General features: G+C 37.3%; 1 long non-coding RNA gene across 1 annotated transcript in view; it reads left to right on the forward strand.

The window, feature by feature from the left end:
* Positions 1-16,590, forward strand: part of LOC121063524 — a 40,067-nt gene extending 23,477 nt beyond the window's left edge. The window contains exon 4 of the long non-coding RNA XR_005816045.1: positions 16,230-16,590. This is a non-coding gene — a long non-coding RNA (uncharacterized LOC121063524). The remainder of the gene's footprint in view (positions 1-16,229) is intronic.
* Positions 16,591-16,929: the final 339 nt, after the last annotated feature.

Here is a 16,929-nt window from a genome sequence, read left to right on the forward strand (position 1 = left end):
TAGGTAAAGAGATTAGCTCACATTAAGGTCCAGTGGCCTGCAAAATTAAAACTGTTGGAGCAGAAAAAATCCCTGATCAGATATTTTAAAATCTGAATGATAAGATCAACAATGGGCTACCAACAAATATCAGAGATTTGGAATAAATCATGTTGTATGTAATCATCTCAGGTTCCTTAATGTTAAAATGAATATTTTCAAACTCAGTGTCAAAGTAAACAACTAGCAACAATATAGGAAACAATTTATTTAAGTACATTACTGTGTCCGTAAAGCAAAGGTTTCTCCTCATAAAAACCATACTATCTCCAGAAATTTTCCACCACTGTCATTGTTTTAACATAATACTCCAAATGCATGCACATATACGTGTGTAGTAACAGCACTTATAACACAAATGTCTATATTGTTACTTTTTATAAATATCATGGAGGGTGCACAGAGAAAGAAAGGAACAAAAGGGCCTGCATTGAAAGCACTGTGAAAAGCAAATGTTTGTGAATGGAAAAATATGAGGTCTTTAATTACAAGAAAGTCTTTTGCAGCCTCAAAAGTACTAAAGTTTGCAAGCCACATGTTCTTATGAAATCAATCCTTCAATGATCTCACTTTATCAAAATACCTCCCTGGATTACTCGATTGATGGTGATATTCTTCAGCAGAATCCTGCTTTGCTTTGCTTTGTTCATTCAGGCTTTCTTGTGATACAAGTCATGCCATTTTCAAACAAGTTTTTTCTTGTTACTGTTTTTCATATGGTTAGTTGCTACTAAGCCATAAAATTAAGATCATACTTGAAGAGGTAGCATTGTAAGCAAAGTGGCTGGTGCTGTCCCGTGTAGAAGGGAGAGGCATTCTGAAAAAGTGCAAATAACCAAAGAGAAGGAAATTAATCCCACGGGAAAGTTTTATTTCTTTTTATGTTATGAATTTTATTACATAGCAATTAAATGTCAAATTGAAAAAAAAAGTCATGCCACAACACATTATGAACTTAGATAAAGCATATTAAACAAATATTAGAGATCACAATATTCTGATAAATAGATAGTCCAAGATAACTAAGTTGCAAAATATTGAACAGTGTTTTAAAGAATCAACAACATAACAATTTAAATTTTAAGCAGAAGAATTACATGTTATTACAACAACTGACTGTATAAAAACTTAGAAAAACACAAGTTTAGCTAGTCATATTGTGGGTAAGATGCCAAAACCAAGTTTACTGTTTCTATTACTGTTGTCCTTGGCTGCTTGAAAATGCAGTTGGCAAAACAAAGCTGTCTGAAATCAAAGAGAACACAGACTTTCAAGTATTCAAATGTTATTCATCCTCCAGCTCATCTGCGACAAACCTTGGATTTGTATGTGTGTGTAGCAGCGTGTTGGGGGGAAGCAGTTGTCTGTTTTTTTGTTTTCAGGGTTCGCTTAGGTCCTTTTTTTTTTTTTTTTTTTTTTGTAATTCACAGGAACATAATGGTATTTTCATATTTAGCTTTGGTTCTACCCTTAAAATAAAGACTATAAATGATTGATCTATACTTCATAAGAGAAATAACTCAAGCTTCAGTTAGACACCAGCCAACATTAAAAGAAAATGTTGATCTATGTGGTAGATAATTCAAAATGCCTTTAGAGTGTCTGTTTTACATGAAATATTTTGAAACATACATTAACCTTGAGATGTTTTAGATTATTGGTTTGAATAAGAAGTCACCTTTGACAATTGTGCTTTTTTGTTTATGTTTGTTTTTTGTTGTTGTTGTTGTTTTTTCTTTCTGAATACTGTTCCCTTCTCACAGCCCAAACACTACAACTGTGCTTCTGAATGGTGTCAGGTTATCTGCTTTGAAGCTTTATTTGGTATCTGCTTAGATATCTAATCTCTGTGTTGGAAGAACTGTGTACTTTATATGAGCTGGTACAAAGCTGTTCAGGAAACCAACAAAAGGCTGTCATGCTAACCTGTCAGTTAGCTAACCTTTGCTGAGGAAATGCTCAAAGTATTATTCATTACAAACACTGCTTGTATGGGTCAAACTGCTTATATGGTCCAGATGCCTTGGATAATCTGAATGACCTGAGAAGGTCCTTGCAATAACACAACTCAAACTGGTGTTGTTGCTACCCTGTAGTTTCATCTTTTTAAAGGATAATCTCTCACTTAGGCAAAAAAGAAAAGAGGCTACAAAATCAATGATTTCATTTCTAAGGTTGTAAAGGTGTAACAATGTAAAGCTAATATGACAAGACACTGGAATAAGAGCAAAGAAGTTTTCTTTGAGTTGTGGAGATTTTTAGTCACCTGTGGGTGTGAATCTTACATCTTGTAAATGCTCAAGATTTTTTCATTTCTACTGTAGCACCTTCAGTTCTCTTTCATGTGTCCTACAGAAGTTCCTCTTCTCTTGCTGTAGTGCACATCATCACCTCCCATACACTTGAACTTCTGACTGGGCAAATATCCATAAAGGGCTCCCAAACTCCAGGCTGCACATGGGCTGGTGGGCCATCTGCACACACGTTAGGTCAGCATGCTTATGCCTACCTATGGAGGCCATTTGTAGCCCACATGCTAATTCTTGAAAAACTTCCCAATAATTGTCTTTGGCTCTTCTATTACTTTATCAAGTTTTGCTAAAATTAAGCAGAAGTTTATCAATGTCCAGGAACTGACCAGGATTGATGGATGAATAGAACTTTATTCATACACCAAACCCTTTTTTCATTAAGAGAGCCAGCACAAGTAAAAGGGACAGGCCACTTGGGATGAATATAGGGACATTGTCAGAGTATACAGAAATGTGATGAGGAAGGCCAAAGACCATTTGGAACTAAATCTGACTAGGGATGTCAAGGACAACAAGAGCTTCTTCAAATACATCAATTACAAAAGAAAAACTAAGAAAAATGTGGGCCCACTACTGAGTAGGGAATCCGGTGACAAAGGATGCAGAGAAGACATAGATATTGAATGCCTTCTTTGCCTCAGTCTTCACTGCCAAGGCCAACCCCGAGGCATCCCTGACCAAGGAGACCAGGGGGAAAGTCTGGAGAAAGGAAGACTCTCCCTTGGTTGGGAAGGATTAGGTTAGAGATCATTTAGGCATTCATGAGTCCATGAACCCTGATGAGATGCACTCATGAGTGCTGAGGCTGATGGTGGACATCATTGCTAGGCCACTCCTGATCATCTTTGAAAGGTCATGGAAATTAAGAGAGGTGCCTACGGATTGGAAGAAAGCAAATGTCACCCCAGTCTTCAAACAGGGCAAAAACAAGGACCCAGGGAACTACAGGGCAGTCAGTCCCACCTCAGTCCCTGGAACATTGTTGGAACAGCTCATCCTGGAGGCTGTCTCTAAGCATGTGTAAAACAAGAAGGTGATCAGGAGCAGTCAGCATGGATTCATCAAAGGGAAATTGTGGTTAACCAACCTGATTGTCTTCTGTGATGGGACAACTGGATGGACAGATGGAGAGGAAGGAGCTGATGTTGTCTACCTGGACTTTAGCAAGGATTTTGACAATGTCTCCCACGATATCCTCATTGACAAACTTAGGAAGTGCAGGCTGGATGAGTGGCTGGTGAGGTGGATTGAGAACTGGCTGAATGGCAGATCTCAGAGGGTTGTGATTAGTGGCACAGAGTCTAGTTGGAGCCCTGTACCTAGCAGTGTCCCCCAAGGGTCAATACTGGGTTCACTGTCGCTTAACTTATTCATCAATTACTTGGATGAAGGGATAGAACGCCTCCAGGAAGAGTGTTGCCAGCAGGTCAAGGGAAGCGACCCTCTCCCTCTACTTAGCCTGGGTGAGGCCTCACCCAGAGTATTGTGTCCAGTTCTGGCCTCCCCAGTACAAGAAGGACATGGAGCTACTGGAACAAGTACAGCGAAGGACTTCTAAAATGATTAAGGGACCAGAGCACTTGTCATATGAGGAAAGGCTGATGGAGCTGGCCCTGTTCATCCTGGAGAAGAGAAGGGTCATGGGGGATCTGATCAATACGTAAAAGTTTCTGAAGGGATGGTGTCAAGAGGATGGGGACAGACTCTTCTGAGTGGTGTCCAGCAATAGGATGAGAGGCAAAAGGCACAAACTGTGACACAGGAAGTTCCAGCTGAACATGAGGAAAACCTTCTTTACAGAGAGGGTGACTGAGCAGTAGAACAGGTTGCTCAGAGAGGTTGTGGAGTCTCCTTCCCTGGAGATATTCAAAAGCCATGTGGACACAATCCAGAGTAGTGCACTCCAGGAGACCCTGCTTGAACAGGGAGGCTGGACTGAATGATCTCTAGAGGTTCCTTCCAACCTTAACCATTCTGTTTCTGTGATAAGCAGCTGGAAAGTGCAGAGTGGGCAGGCAGAGACACCAACTGGGGCATCTTTGCCCACCCTAGTGATTTATTTTGTCTCACCCAACAGACCAGATTTTTCTCTCTTTAGAAAGTACTTTGTTCTGGCTTATGTTCTAACAAAAACATCTTTTAGGGATTCCAGAGACTTTCTGTGATTTTGCTGCAACTGCTTTAAAGAAATATTGCAGCCTAATTTATCTGAATGCTCTGGCTGAACTGGGTTGACACAGCATGCTAAAAAATATTTTTCCTAGTCATGCGCTTTAGAGATCATTGCAAGATCAGATTAAAATGTTCCAACTAATTAAAAACAAACAAACAAACAAACAATAAAAAACAAACATACAAAAAAAAAAAAAACAGCCTTTGAACTGCTAACCCACCCTTCTATATTTATTTTGATTACAAAAGAAACAGATTTGCATTTCTACTGCCTTTATCTAGGTTTGTCTGACTATCTCCCTTGACCCCTCACCTCTTTATACCTTTTAGTTAGTTTTGATGAAATTTCACAGTGAAGTATAAGTTTAACAAATCAAAAATCTGTGGAAATGTATAAAGTAAATTGCAAAGTTGAAGAGAGAGACCCTCTTAGTGACCTAATCGGAGAAAAGATTGCAACCACTCCTCAAACTTCTTTAGACATCACAGAATCCACAAAAAGTAGAAGTGTTTTCTGACAGCTTTGTTGAAAATGTAGCTTCTGTAACAGGAGAGAATATCAACTATAACACACAAGTCTATAGGAAACAAGGCCTGTTTATCTAGTACTTTCAAAACTCCCTGTAAGAGTATTATTGAATCTCTTAAATATAATAGTTTGCACGTGTAGATTCCTTCAGCTAGATCAAAGCAAGTTTTGTTATTCACTAATTCTATAGTAGCAAAAGTGCACTGGGCACTGCACATAGGGATAATGACAGTTTTTGCTTTGCAGAGCTTGCAGTCCTGTGACTGCACCACTTTCACAAGTAAACATGGATTCATCTGTAAAATATTTAGAAGATATATTTCAAATTGATTGCTTGAGATTTTCTTATGTTGCATTTCCTCTGTTATTCTTTTCAACTCCACAGTGATTATGCAACTTCACATAGCAAGATTCACTGTCTCTCAAGTCACATTGCTGAAAGTTCCTGGTTCAAAACACAGGTTGCCTTTGTGCCTGTAACTGCACAGTGGAAAAGAAAGCTAAAAGGCTGAGGGAAGTTTCCGTCTGCTTTATTCCTCTTCATTCTGAAAATGCACATGTGAGTATTATTACATAATTTTTACCCAATGATGCCGTTTAAGAGAAAGTTTCTCCATTTTATGGCTGGAACTTGACATCTGAGTTGGGTAGGAACGAAGAAAAGGGGTTACATCATTCCAGGATGTTTTGTAATTTGAGTATTTCTTGGAGACTTTGTTAGGATTATTGCGTTACTTTGCTTATTTGCCAGTTATATACATCTGATTTACTATATGGTGATTATTACTCATTACTTTTATTTTTTCTTTTGACAAAAAAAAATCTCATCTTATTCAGCTCATTTTTTTCCCTCTGACATCTATAACTACCTAAAGTGTCTGAGATGCTAAGTGCTATTGAACTAACAGAGCAAATCACTTAAGGATTTTTAGCGTATGCCACCTTTTTTTTACATTACCTCAAAAATAATGCAGTGATTCAATAACTTAATGAACTAAATAGTAGCCTCCTCAAATGCATGTCATCTGGGCTAGAAGAACATAAAAATCATCAGTCTTTTCAAGAACTTTTCTTTTTCCTTCTCATCAAGGGTTCTTCTTTTTTTAGGCTCTGGCCGAACCATATTAGTTAATATTTCCAATACGCCAGGTGAAATGGAATTAGAGAGTGACCCAAGTTATTATCTGTGAATATTTTAGACTGCTTTTCTCTGTTGAAAACCTACTTGAGAAGAAAACTTTGCCAAAACAAAACAAATCTAAAGCAATTAGTTTGTAAATGAATGAAGTTCACAGAATCACAGAATCACAGAATGGCTGAGGTTGGAAGGGACCTTTGAAGATCATCTAGTCCAAGCCCCCTGCTGAGCAGGATCACCTAGAACATGTTGCTTGGGATGGCATGCAGGTGGGTTTTTAATGTCTCCAGAGAAGGTGACTCCACAACCTCTCTGGTCAGCCTGTTCCAGTGCTTTGTCACCCTAACAGTAAAGAAGTGCCCCCTCATATTCAGGTGGAACCTCCTGTGCTTCAGTTTTTGCCTGTTTCCTCTTGTCCTGCTGCTGGGCACAACTGAAAAGAGACCAGCTCCATCCTCTCGACACCCTCACCTCAGATATTTTTATATGTTAATGAGGTCTCCCCTCAGTCTTCTCTTTTCCAGGCTAAACAGGCCCAGTTCTCTCAGCCTGTCCTTGTACGACAGGTGCTCCAGTCCTCTAATCATCTCAGTAGGCCTCCTCTGGACTCGGTCCAGTAGTTCTCTGTCCCTCTTGTACTGGGGAGCCCAGAACTGGACACAATACTGTAGGTGTGGCCTCACCAGGGCTGAGTAGAGGGGCGGGATCACCTCCCTTGACCTGCTGGCAACACTCTTCCGAATGCAGCCCACGATACCGTTGGCCTTCTTGGCCTCAAGGGCACATTGCTGACTCCTGGTCAGCCTGCTGTCCACCAGGACTCCCAGGTCCCAGGTCTCTCTGCAGAGCTGCACTCCAGCATGTAACGCCCCCAGCCTGTACTGGTGCTTGGGGTTATTCCTCCCTAGATGCGGGACCCTGCACTTGCCCTTGTTGAACTTCATGAGGTTCCTCTTGGCCCATCCCTCCAGCCTGTTGAGGTCCCTCTGAATGGCAGCACAACCCTCTGGTGTATCAGCCACTCCTCTGAGTTTTAAGTGCTATGAAACTACTAGTTATTCTACCAAGACAACGGCTCCTATGCCTATTACACCTTCTATGGTATAAACCTCTCCAAAGTGATCTGTATTTGGTTTGCTAGCATTAATTACCTCTTTAAACTGATTTTAGGGAAGAAAGTTAATGAACATTTGGTTTGGAAAGCCTTCAGCTTGAGAAACAGAGTAATAGAAACAGCAATGGAGTGACCCAGTTCTTCCACACTGGGCAGTAATGAACATTCTCTGGGTTCATGGATCCTCTAGGACAGCAGAGAAGGACTCTGGGAGCCCTTTAGACAATCACATCTCTGGGTAGTTAGCTTGATCAGTAATATCCCAATCAACAGCATACTCTGATAATCATATCTGAGCCCTGTAGAGGTTTACAGACTTCTACAAAAACTCCATTCTGAATGTGCATATTTTTCAGAGGTGCAAGGACTGTAAAGAATTATTTTTGTAATGAGCTAGCATTTTCTTTCCCCATGCGAAACACTAGCGGAAATCACAATAAATAAATACGTCAGGTTAGAAAAAATGTTGTAGTTTCATGTTGTTGGTTTGCAAATTGAATTTTTACATAAAATTTACACTAAACGGAACCTCATTATACAGTGATGAGGTCCAGTATGATCCAAATCATTAAAATCACTGTACTGCTTAATGATTCACTAAGTGGTACTGCAGTGCCATAAATTTAGCACTAGTTTCATGATTCAAAACACCAGACTGAGACACCAGCAAATCGTATGTGGATCATTAAATTTACAATGAATGTCAGAGATGAAATAAGGGGGAAAAAACACTTTGAGAGATAGGGATAATATGTGCTCTAAGGTGACATCCATCAAGATAAATGATCTTATACCACTTGTGCTTGGATAATAATGGGGGGTTGTTTTTTTGTTATTCTTCATTTCCTAATTTCTAAAAGGGTTGGAAATCTAAGCCCTTTAAGAATGAAAGTAGCTGTGATTTTTCTGAGTACTTAGTGATCTATTTGGTTTGTATGTATACAGTATACATATGTTGTTACATTTTTCTTTGACCCCATTGGGCCAGATTCTCCCCTCGGCAGGATCAGAGTATGTCAGGTCTGTAAATTTTATGGAGCTGCTCTTGGATTACAATAGTGTAAATAGAATACCATTAGTACTATTAGAGCCCGGGAAATTAAATGCTAATTTATGGACTTATTTTTATTTTTATTTTTATATTTGTTTTGTACTGTAGCCAGAGCATTCTATTATAATAAAATAAGGTCAGATAAAGAATAACTTCCTATGTAATATTAATATTAACAGAATTACTTTTTATATTTCATTTGTACAGACATTCTAATCTACACATGTAAATATAAAAAATCTTATCCAAAGGTAGTCTTTGGCTCTTAGGAGACTGAATATTTCATTTTTATTTTGATCAAATATTTCATTGTTTTAACTCTCCTCTGACAGTGATTCCCTATCACAAATCAGGCATCATCAAATCAGTAGGTATTGTTAGATGCATTTTTCAGAACCAACATATCATAATGGAATTTTGAGGAATACTGCATAGATTTCAACATAAAAATTATGCATGGATTTTCCTTAAAAAAAAACACAAACTACCCCATCTATGTGATTGAGTAACAGAATTTACAGTTTTATCCAGAAAAATAGAAAATTTAAACAATGAAAGATATATTTGTGATATTGAATGATAATTTATGGTGAAATAGGAATTCTGAAGTTACTTATATAGGAAGGAGAAAGCATACAGAAATATTCCAAATTTTGTTGTACTGCATTATTCAAAATTCCATCCCCCTCCACTGCACTGTGATATGAAATGCAACAAAGCAAAGGGTACTTCACCAAAAATAGAAAAAGTACAGAATGCAAAAAGTTAGTGTTATCTGAGAAACTATATTCTGCATTTTTTTGTTTTTTCTTTTATGCCAACCTAATCAGCCTAAAACGTGAAATATATATGGAACTCGTTCCCTCCTTTAAACATGTAAAAGATATATGAAACTTGTTTCCTCCTTTTCATTCTTCATGAAAGCAAATAAAATTAAGATATTTGCAATGCAGCTAGAAACATTAAAAAAAAATTCGTAACATTATTTTACAAAAACTTGAATATGCAGTGGCTATGACCATGAATCTACTCACAATCCAAATTGGTGCTATGTACATTTACTAAAAAGAAGAGTTAAGAAAATACAGTGAAAATCCACGGGATGAGTCTTTGTTTCTCACAGTGAGTTGACTCTTGGTGAGTGCTTTTGTCCACCATTTTTACTGTTCTAATTTCATGAGCAAACTGTTTCTCTGTTGTTTGCCCTGACAATCTCGTTTTTTCTTACATAATGTAAGGTTTCTGCTATTCTTGCTTGTCCCTCAGTTCCTTTTTTAACCCTACTTCATAGAACATCGCATCACTCCACTGGGCTGATTTCAACTCAGTCCATGCTTTGCATGGTGAAAAATATGTTTCATTTTATTACAATAAGGCAGGTTTAGGCTGCAGATAACTATTCTGTCTGGGTCAAGTAGCAAAAAAAAAGGAAAAGAAGGAAAGTTTTTGGGTTCATATATCCTTCTTTTGCACATAAGAGAGCTTACACAGTGGAAAAGAGTTCAAGAGTTAAGCAGATCTTGAATTAGTTCGAAATAGTATTTTATACACTCACTTTAAATCAATGATAGCTGTAGGATTTTACGAAAAAGACTGTTTGGAAATATAGTATCTGTTGTAACAAGGCTGCAGGCAGTTTGGATGGTGAAATTGTATTTAAAAACAATGTAAGTAAGACAACCTGGATTTATTTATTTTTTTCTCCACACTAGTCTAGTAAAAGTGGAAAGTGAGATGAAAGGAAAATGAATTAATTTATTTTCAGACACAGGAAATGGTACTAAATTTGGATACATGAAAATATTGAACTTTCACTGGGGAAAAAAGTAAATGATTTGAGGCCCTAGTGATCACACAGAGAATCCAGACAATTTGACAGGTATGAATTTATCTCACTTGTGAATGAATAACCTTTGGTAACTCACTTGAGACTTAAATATTCTGAACACATTTTCTCTGGAACACTTCAAAAGACACAGTTCATTTCTGTCTCTACCAAACAGCCCCTTTGGTTACTTTCAGTTTACTGAGTTTTTGCTTTGCAAGTTTGGAAAATTAACATAATAAAAGCCTACCAGTGAGTTTTAGTCATGTAGGAATGAAACTAGATTAACTCTTTGATTATTCTAAAGTCTACACGATCTTTTTTTTTTTTTTTTTGTATCAGCTATGAGAGGCTTCATTGATCTTCTCTGAATCTTGCTTCTGCTGAACATGGAAGTTCACCTGTCTTTGAAAATACATGGATACATTTTCAAAGCAATACTTCAATATATTCAGTGAATGATTTTGACACAAGCCACATTTTGTGCAGCTGAAAGGGGGATGATCAGTTTTGTCTCAGTGGACTAACACTACTCCATGGGGACTTGTCTCAAGATGCACCAAGATGCACCTCCAAGAGATGCTACGTGCCCTCAAAGAAGGCAGAGAGGTGGGGATATAAATGAAAGCAGAGGGCAGGGACTGCGCCTCAGCTGATGCTCAAAGCTTTGCATGATTGGGTTATAAGAGATCACGGCTTCCTGAGCGCGTTTTGTCTGTGGATGAAGTACATTAAACTTGTAGATAAAGGTAACCACTAATGGATTATCTCCATTCTAGTCACTATCAGCTGGCAGCCATGGAACATGCAAAGGGATTTGGTTTCTTATCTCAAACATGCTCTTTGAAATCAATGGAAAAAAAATACAAAAAATATCAGAGCTAGGAAATTAAAGCTTGAAGAGGAAAACAAAAAGGGAACAATGAATATGAAAGTCACCAGTGCTTTAAACCTTTTATTTTTGCTTATTAAAAGGTTAAACAAAGTTGTGTTTATTCTAAACATCTGATGCCATGCAAATTTCTAAGTAGTCTTGTGTAATAAGTGGTTACAATACTGATTCCAAAATTTTGGGAAGTTTGACATAGTTCTTCAAAATCCTTTCCTGTTTCATAACTTTCTGCTGGCCAGGCATATGAAACTGAGAAATCACAGGATCACAGAATATGGCTGAGGCAGAAAGAAACCTCTGGAGATCATGTAGTCCAACCACTTGCTCATGCCAGGGTCAGATATGACTGGTTGCTCAGGGTGGTGTCCAGTAAGATTTTGAATATCTACAAGCATGGAGACTCTACAACCTGTCTGGGCAGCCTGTTCCAATGTTTGACCACCTTCACAGAAAAAAAAAAAAAAAAAGAAAAAGATTCTTGTGTTTAAGTGGAATTTGAGTGGAATTTCCTGTTTGTTTGTGTCCATTGCTTCTTGTCCTTTCACTGGATACCACTGAGAAGAGTCTGGCTCCATCTTCTTTACTTGCCTCCATCAGGTATTTGTTATGCACACTGATAAGATTCACCCCGGGCCTTCTCTTCTCTAGGCTGAACAGTCCCATCTCTCTTTGCCTCATCTTGTATGTCAAATATGCCACAGATATTAAGGTGTCTGACAACAAAACCCCAAGTATCCCTATATTTTAAAAAAATGAAAGATCTGAAAATTCCCAGGTGTATTCAAGACTGTTTCAAAGATTTTGAGAGACGCAAATGATGGAAAGAATAAATGTTTTAAGTGGTAATATATTGAGTCAATTTTAGTCTTTTCTGAAACTCACAAATAATTTGACTTTGGCTTCTGCAGTAGTTCAGGTTGGGTTTATTATTATTATTGGGATTTAGTTATTTTAAAATGTGAAAAGCAAGTTCATATGTCTTTTAGCCACTGAAGCCTTGCAAGCCTTCCCAAGTGGAATTGCTATCACATATTCCCACCTCTATAACCTTATTTTCTTGCCCTCTTAGCTTCTGTGGTCTGTCTTGCATTCTCACACAACAGTTCTAGGCACACTATGGGCTCAGTTTCCTCAAAGGGTACAGCCAAATAAGTCTGGGAGAAGTGGGTTACTGGTGCACACAGGAGCAAGTCATACCAGCCCATTTGCTTCATGATAATGGTTTATGTATAGGTTCTTTATTCCTCCAGAACATATGACAGTTTGAGGTTATTCAAGTCTTTCATAAAAGATGAACAAACTACCTTTAATGTGTCATGAAGCAAGACCTAGATCACTGCCAGACACATTAGAGCTGTGTGATAACTCAAAAATATAGTAGGTGGACCAGACAAACGGAGAAGAGGGAGATCCCAAAAAATCCTGTAACCAATTGTACTCAAAACTGTCCTTGACTACAAGATATTAAGTCTTGTGGTTTGCATTTATGTACTGAGCTCATCCTGAACAGCTAACAAGAAAGAATTTCTCTCTACTTTTGATTCTTGTGTTCACAGAATTATCATTTGTTCTTGGTTAGAAATACAGCCCAGGGCTGACACTTACCTTCAAAGTTCAAAAATCTAAATTTAAATTTGTAAATGCAAACACAAACATCTGACTTAGATATTTAGGCTTCCATCTAATCAATACAATTAATAGCTTCTGGAGAGTTCTCATGATCACCCCAAAGTAGCTAATGACATTTAATCATGCATACAGCTCTCTTGCTTGTATCAGCTAACATTCAGTTGACCGCAAAGGGAACTTAGAAATATAGGTTCTGACATTTAGATACTTAGATTAGTTTTTGTAGCCTAGGCTGAATAACTCTTGGGGTTGTTGATCCACTGCATTCTTTTGTTGTCTACTTCACAATTTGGGAAAGCACCGGTCTTGTAAGTCTTGACATACCCACATGGTATGACATACTTAGAGAATACAAACAAGTTTTCCCTGTACAAAATTTTCCTTTGTCTACATCTGAGGAGATCTATGCTGTAGGTCTGAAGGAAGTACTGATAGCAGTTCTCTTATACACACTTAGGAGACAATAAAATATGTAACAATTTTGAAATCACAGTAATGGTATCCTGACTGGGTAGCAATGGCCTAAGTGGGGAGGTTTTGCTTCTGTGAGTGATATGCATCATTGCCGATGTTCTTGTTGTCACCTGAGTAATACATCTGCTGAAGGTCTGACCTTCTTCTGAAGCCACATTAATGAGACAAGTATGAGCTAGGTGAATAACAGCTGATGCATGTGCTTCCTAGATCTGATGCTCTCTCTGCTTCATCTTTTCTTCCATAAAGGACTAAAGCTAAAAAGAAAATGTCACTCATCTAATAAGCATTATAAGCCTTCATTGAAAACAATAGTCTAATTTAAACAGGTCAAATTAACAACAGAAATATATATTTAAACAGCGTTATGACACAAAGTTTCTGTATTGAGAGTGTATTGTAAAGTAGTCAGATGGTATATGATATAACTAGTACAAAAAATGACATATCAATCATTGTGCTCCATGTTCATGTCATTTCAGCTCTTTGTTTAGATAAGAATCACTGTACACAACTCTGTAAAGCATTGTTTCTTTAGTCTACCCATCTCTAAAGCATTGCTATATTATAGGAGGATTTCTTCTTACAATATAATTGCATTGTATGTATATAATTAGACTAACACTACATTAGGCATTGACTGACAGGTCAAGAGGGGATGAAATGTACCATGAATAGACTTCATTGTAAATATCAAAGTTTTCTTTATAGCTGTAAAGAAATTTTAAAAGCTAACTTCAGTTAAAAATGGTAATTGTAAATTATAGTAATTATATTATTATACTACAAGCAGCTAACTAGCTGGACTGCATCCGTGACATGAAACTCATACACGGAGCTACAGGATTAAGTAGCTTTCATAGGATATACATTTACCTATTTATATGTTAAAGAGTTTTCCATATAAACATTCCTCACACTCCAAATGTAATACATAATTTTAAAATGATATGTTACAGAAATACATGTAAAAGCATTGGAAAGGGGAACACCTGTGAACCCTTTTAACATCAAAATATATTTTAGTTGCTTCCCACTAAACAATCATAGTTTCATGAGCTGTGAGCTGTTTAAAAAAGTCTAGAATATGGGTAAAGATAACATGATCCAGTCTGATCAACAGAGAAAGAAGGTCCCAGAACAAAGTAGATCTCAAGGTATAGCTGCATTTTCACTTTTAATTAAAACAATCAGAAAATTTGCCTAGAACAGAAGTGTGTTCCATGCCATGCTAATGTCTCAGCTGTAGCCTAGAATACGCAGAGGAGCAAAAGTCTATGTTAATGAGATATTTTTATTAATTAGAAATGTTAGCTGATAGCATAGTAACAGTTAGAGAAAGTCAAATGTAGATGAACTCCCATGAGAAAATGTTGCTGTTGTTAATAGAACAGAAGTGTATACACAAAACACCTTTGGTTAGATTTGACAGTGTTAGCACAGAGTGAGGAACAGGGTCTCCTGCACAATCAGAAACAGGTCTATTTGCAGTTTTGTAATTCCAAGTGCAAACTGTAAACTTTGATCATTTTACAACTAGTGCAGCCAAGGTTTATGTGCTCTTTCAGATATGTTGCTTAATAGCAGGCCTACCAAATTCTGCCTTTTTGGGTAGTTCTGAGTATACCATGACTTAATTTGGAAGTGTTGAAGCCTTGGATTACTACAGCAAGGCATTAGTCTTAACTAAAGAACTAAGATGGAAACATCTTAAGTAAAAGTGTTTATTCAAAAGACCTGCTTTGGCTGAAAGTGAAACTGAATAACCCTTGAAAAAGCTGAAGTCTAAGGATATGCCTTATGATAAAAACCCCAGTCACTAACAGGTGTGGCTACTATTACAAGGCCATTCATTCTTTCTTATTTTTACTTATCACAATTATTTTCCTTAAATATTGTTCTTAGTTTCTGTCACTTCTTTCTTTGAGGCCATCAATACACACATTGCTCTGCTCATTGTTTAAACGCACTTGCAGATTTAGAAAATGAAGATGGGGACCTGCATATTGCCAGTATCTTGGATTTGGATATTCAACGGCAAGGGCTTTCTTGGAAGTTTCCTGTGTTGTCATCAAAAAAAAAGAAAGAAACCAGAGCCTGTGGTAGTCTAACTGAATATGTGCTCAGAGCAGAGGGGCTCCAGTGCTGTAATATAATATCCCTCAGAAAACAGAGACCTGATGAAAGCTTTGATGAGGCATAACTCTGATGTAATGCTTCAGCAGAAAAGGCAGCTGGCCTTTTCTGACACAGTATTGCCTATTGATGTTGATCTAACAACAAACAGACATTTGGATAACAAAATATCTGATATTATAAATCATCAAACTGACTGAGCATCTTGTGGAATGCAGGTATTAGAGGAGTTAAATGCTCACAAGGTTCCTCACTGACTTTTTGAAAAGCATATACTAAAGCGTTCAGAAACATAGCATGGTCTTTGACCAAATATGGACATCTACATTGTCCGCATGTGAATTAATTGTCTAGATGCCCTTATATGCTCTTGGGTACTATGAATTTTCAGGATATGATTGAGCTAATCCAAAATAGATGTCTAAAATAATGAACTGCATCCTAGAAGAGTCTGTTGCTCTCTGTTGTCTGTAATTGGAATCTAGACTAAAGTTCCTTCGAGTGCAGAGATGTCATCCTGTTTGACACTGAGAAGGCACTGATGAAAATCATACTTCACTGATGCACTCTTACCTATGGTCCATTGTCATCTAGAAAAGGCAGATACCTGGACTTCAGGCTACATCTTAATGTTATGTTTAGGATAACAGTGTCATAGGCAGGAACCCAAGTATATGAAAACAAATCCTGTTCTTCACAAATTGTTATGGATTTTTTCCTCTTTTGGCTATTTTTTTCTCACCTATAATTTTTGTCAAAAGAAATGGATTTACTTCCTTCCATTTAGAAACACAGTTATCTGCATGTGCTATGTTTAAACAAATTTCTTGATTTTTTTTTTTTTTCCCAGAGTTGCTTTCATTCAAAGAAAACCTGTGTTTTCACTGCTAAATCATTTTTTTTTGTGTGTTCCCTCAGGAAATGCCCCTTACTGTGAAAGATTTCTGGAACATCAGCAGATCAGACATCCGTAGCTTGAACTCCTTTTAAGTTCCATCATATGTGTAAACCAGAAGAAAAAGGAATGCTGTAGAAAGCATATCTGAAGTGATTTCCAAGCTTCTGAGAACTCAACTAATGGGAATTAAACCATTTTTCTGAATCAATATGAGATGTCCATAAGTGAGACTATATGGTAATCATGGGGAGCTGCCAAAACTAATTTGGGATCATAAAGGAGGAACATGTGTGAAACTAGCTGCAAATATGGAAGACCAAATGTTTATCTGAGTTACTCTCTTTGTGGGGCTGTATTTAGAGCTAGCAATTTTCAGAATAGTTATCCCACAGGAATGGTAGATACTAAGCAGTACATGTGAAACCTATGCATCTGGAAATATATAAAAATTATACTCATTTTGGCCTTGTCTTTTAAGGCTGAAATGTGCCTTATAGGATACTTTCATTCGCAAAAATGATGTGTTAGCAGATGACCTTGTAAATGTTTATGCATTTCCTTGCAATTTTTTCATTTTAGAGTTGTCCTGATTAAGTGCACTGGAATCACTATATATTACTGTTACAGTACAAATTACAGGTAGCTTGTAGATTGAAAAAGAAGATAAATTGGATAAATGGGTTATACTGGGACAGGTAAGTTAATTACGTTTCTATGGAA

The sequence above is a fragment of the Cygnus olor genome, chromosome 1 (assembly GCF_009769625.2).
Source record: "Cygnus olor isolate bCygOlo1 chromosome 1, bCygOlo1.pri.v2, whole genome shotgun sequence".
Taxonomy (NCBI): domain Eukaryota; kingdom Metazoa; phylum Chordata; class Aves; order Anseriformes; family Anatidae; genus Cygnus; species Cygnus olor.